Raw genomic sequence first — 5,025 nt, forward strand, 5'->3', positions numbered from 1 at the left:
TCTTTGGAAAGAGCTACAGTATATGAAAGAATTCATGAACAGTCAAGTCCATTTACTACAAAGGTTTAAGATTATTTTTAGCACAGTTTTGTGGAAACTTAGGTACAAAGCAACAGCCAGAAACCACTATGCTATGCTTAATAGGAAAACAAGTGTACTAGATTGAAAGCTGTAGGAAATTTATTTTTGATTATAATAAATTGTAAACAGATTAAGACAAGAAAGAATCATTATGATCTAGTTTGACCTTCTGCATAATACCGGCCAACACAATGAGGCTACATCTACACTACAGGGGGGAGTCGATTTAAGATACGCAAATTCAGCTCCGTGAATAGCGTAGCTGAATTCGACGTATCGCAGCCGACTTACCCCGCTGTGAGGACGGCGGCAAAATCGACCTCTGCGGCTTCCTGTCGACGGCGCTTACTCCCACCTTCGCTGGTGGAGTAAGAGCGTCGATTCGGGGATCGATTGTCGCGTCCCAACGGGACGTGATAAATCGATCCCCGAGAGGTCGATTTCTACCCGCTGATTCAGGCGGGTAGTGTAGACCTAGCCTAAGAGAAATAACTTTTTTTGTTGTTGTTGTTCAGCAGCAAAACAAAAAGCCCCAAAAAATCAAATTCATTTTGGATCAATCCAAGATAAAAATTTCATTTTGATGAAGGAGATTCCTAAAGGAAATATTTTCAAAATCAAAACACTTCAACTTTTTTGAAGTGCCAAAATGAACTGTTTATGCATTTTTAAAATGTTCTCTTCCCCTCCCCGCAACCCTCCAAGACAATGTTTCATTAGACCCAGCTTTGCTCTGTGAGCAACTTTGCCCAGCTCTAATGATAACCTCTGTTTTAAGTGACAAGTGTTTATCTTTTGTTACAGAATGGCAGAGCCCTTAGCACCCTCTACTCCCATTGACTTTGCTTGGGCTCCCAGTACCTGTTGGAAGCACTCAGCACCTTACAAGTTCAGGCTTTAATTTAAATAATGGAGATATCCTATCTTCTAGAACTGGAAGGGACCTTGAAAGGTCATCAAGGCCAGGCCAGGCCAGGCCCCCCTGCCTTCACTAGCAGGACCAAGTACTGATTTTTGCCCCCAGATCCCTAAATGGTCCCCTCAAGGATTGAACTCACAACCCTGGATTTAGGAGGCCACTGCTCAAACCACTGAGCTATCCCTCCCCCTCCCAATTATACAATACAATAATCTATAAGGGACTTACCATGCATATTGACAAAGTTGAAGCAGCCACAGACCAGAAGAGAAAGTTTTCACTGACAAGCATAAAACTATCTGTGAGGTGTTATGGTCTTAATTATAGATCGCAGGGTTTTTAGTAGCTATTGCCCTACATGAGAATTAAAATGTCTCAATTTCTCTTAAAGCTCTGGGTAGATTAGATTAACTGTTTACAGTGGCCTTTCGAGTCTGGGGTGATTATTATTTTTTTTTAAGGAGGAGTGGAAGCTTTTACAACAGTAAGATCTCTACAGAATTCAAAGAAGGGTTATTTTTGTTTCTTAGAATGCCATATTATGAATATACCTCAGGACTCCAAGTACAAATGGAGCTTTCCAACTTGCCATCATTGATGCAAGAGTTATTTAGCCTTCAAACCCAGAATTCATTCCACTATCCAAGGAATACAGTTGTCATCCAGAAAGACACAGTTTCCTGTTATCTTGGGTCTCAAATGTTGTGTTCATGAAGAGGAGGAACCCACAGCAGTAGCTAAATATAGATATAATATATGTAGCCTCATTTAAAAAATGACTTGATAATTCTGTCTCGAAGGAGTGAGCTGTTTTCAGATCAATAGGATGAAAGTTATCCTTCATGATTCTATCAGTGTGGGCAACTCCTAGGAACACACGAAGAATGAATACAGTGACCACAAACACAGTTACATGTTAAAAAAAGAAATCTTGTTTATATTATAAGTTACACTTGCATATATACCCATCTACACAGCTTGAGAGAACCAAAGCAATAAGCTATGCTGTATTCATACATCCCCAAAGGTACTATAGAGTGTGGTGGATCTCTCAACAAGTGGCCATTGATAGAGGGGAAGACCTGAGCAGGAACCACCCAATGAGGTCTCCCCTTGGGGTCTTCAGCCCAGCTAGGGAACCTCTTATCTTGTTGTGACCGTGCCTAATACCTTACATATATGCATAAGGGTTCCAACCCTCCTTTCCTTATGTATACTTTCACACCCCATAAATTTTGGGGTGCCCCGCTTTTCATAGATTGTTCTTACTTCCCCTTTTTCTCATTAGCATCTCATTTACATTCATGTCAACCTGTTTCCAGGGTAAACTGCAGTCAGAATAGACCTTTCTGTGATGTTACAATCAGGTGTCTTGCAGTCTGCACAGGTACATTGTGAAATATTTTCTGTAGCATCACCTATTGGCACATCCTTTACAGTAATCTTGTAAAGGATGTGCCAGTAGGGTCAGTCTTAGGTCACAGGGTCAGTCTTAGGTCACCCACTCATGTCAAGTCTCCTTAAGCCTGAGGCCTAGTGTGGCTAAGCTGAAATCTTAGAGTTTAGCCTGTTGGCCTTGCATTCCAGCCTTGCTTTACTAATAAACCTAATACACACTCCTCATTCCTAAATACTTATCATATATTCCTATAGCCCTATCCTACTTGTATCTATTCATATGACAACATATGAGTTCATCATAACACACTTCAATGATATAAAATGAAATAATTGGCTAGGTGTGCTACCGCACTAGCTTCTCTGTACAACTCTGTCTAAGTTTCAGTCCTGTCTTATGATCTTCCTTTTGTTTCAAGCCTATTGCAGCACTGGGGGTTCCACATGTGACAGAGGATATAGTGTGCACTATAAAAACTGATGTGCAAGATGGAGAGAAGCCAGATGGACTTTCAGATGCGAGGTTGAGTATAGAGTTGAGTTATTCCTCCCTCCCCTTCTCCCCGCAAACAGAGCACTTTTGACACGGAAATTCAAAAATACCCCAGAATTCTATCTGATACAGAGTACATCACACTTTCTTAATACCAATAGCCCAGACTTTCCAATATGCTATCGGGCCTTCTGCACAAGTTTGTTAGTGCTCATTGGCTGAACATCAGTGACTGATTGCATTTCTAATAATGACCATGTATTCTCCCAGTGGCACGTTGAACCTAGGCTTGCCCAGTGCCCAGGAGGTACTGTTACACCCACAGGATGAAAGTAAGACTACATTTATTTACTTCATTTCTGATATAAGTTTCCCCATTTTTAGAATTGGGCCAAATAGATTCGAAAAGGAATATAACTTGTTTTCACGACTATGGACATACAGAAGCATCAGCTTTCAAGTTACTGCCTAACGTAACAGCAGGGATGAGACTATGGACAATATAGAAAAATCCCAGCGTCTGTCACAAGTATGTCTAGGTCTGCTCCAGCAGCACTTTCCTCCCATCTGATTGTCAATGACATTGAAAGGGGGCAGGAATTAGAGATGCTATTGAAAGACTACTTCTTTCTCCCTTAAAATATTTTTATTAACTTGAAGATCTTCAGCTACAAAAGATATCCAAAGCATTTTATATACCTTTGTGATGGGTTGAGTCAGAGACCCACCTTGGGACTGCCACCTGATGTGCTGAGACTACTTCTGAGCCCATTTTCCCTGGAAGCTTGGGACTTCAGTACCCTGTCTTGTTGAGCCAGACACGCTAGCCTGCTACAAACACAGACCCAGGTCTGAACCACATCCTCCAAAAGCTGCAGACTTAACTGAAAATGGCTTAGAAAGTGCTCCTGTCTCTAGCACTCAGATACCCAACTCCCAATGGGATCCAAACCACAAATAAATCCGTTTTACTCTGTATAAAGTTTATACAGGCTAAACTCATAAATTGTTCGCCCTCTATAACACTGATAGAGAGATATGCACAGCTGTTCGCTCCCCCAGGTATTAATACTTGCTCTAAGTTAATTAATAAGCAAAAAGTGATTTTATTAAATATCAAAAGTAGGATTTAAGTGGCTCCAAGTAATAACAGACAGAACAAAGTGAATTACCAAGCAAAATGAAACAAAAGCACGCAAGTCTAAGCCTAATATAGTAAGAAACTGATTACAAATGAAACCTCACCTTCAGAGATGTTCCAATAAACTTCTATCACAGACTAGACTCCTTTCTAGTCTGGGCCCAATCCTTTCCCCGGTACAGTCCTTGTTCCAGCTCAGGTGGTAGCTAGGGGATTTCTCATGACTGCAGCCCCCTTTGTTCTGTTCCACCCCTTTATATAGCTTTTGCACAAGGCAGGAATCCTGTGACCCTCTCTGGGTTCCCACCCCTCCTTCTAAATGGAAAATCACCAGTTAAAGACGAATTCATGTCACTGTAAGACTTCATTACTCACTTGCCAGCACACACGTATACAGGAAGACTTACAAGTAAACAGAGCCATTTACAACCAATTGTCCTAGTTGATGGGAGCCATCAACATTCCAAGCCACCATTAATGGCACATACTTTGCATAATTACACTAGGACCTCAGAGTTATATTTCATATTTCTAGTTTCAGATACAAGAATGATACATTCATACAAATTGGATGACCACACTCAGTCAATTATAAGCTTTGTAATGATACCTTACAAGAGATCTTTTGCACAAAGCATATTCCAGTTACTCCATATTCACACTCATTAGCATATTTTCGTAAAATCGTATAGAGTGCAACGTCACAACCTTTAACTAGCTGGCCACAAATATAAAACCTAGCCAGTTCCTTCCTTTGGCCATTATGCCTTAATCATTTCACATAGCCTGGCTCCCTCCCACCTACCCGCCTACTCCAGTAGCTAAGAACACTGTCGACAATTTCTCTTCAAGAGTTTATAGAAAGTGATCATTCCTTCCTCCCCTTACATTAAACACCGTTTCTTGCACAGAATTTATTTCTATATTCAGAGCCAGATCATCAGCTTATATAAAGGAACATAGTATGTGGGCTTTCATAGGTGTAGAAGGACA

The sequence above is a fragment of the Chrysemys picta genome, chromosome 1 (assembly GCF_011386835.1).
Source record: "Chrysemys picta bellii isolate R12L10 chromosome 1, ASM1138683v2, whole genome shotgun sequence".
In the NCBI taxonomy this organism is placed as follows: Eukaryota; Metazoa; Chordata; order Testudines; family Emydidae; genus Chrysemys; species Chrysemys picta.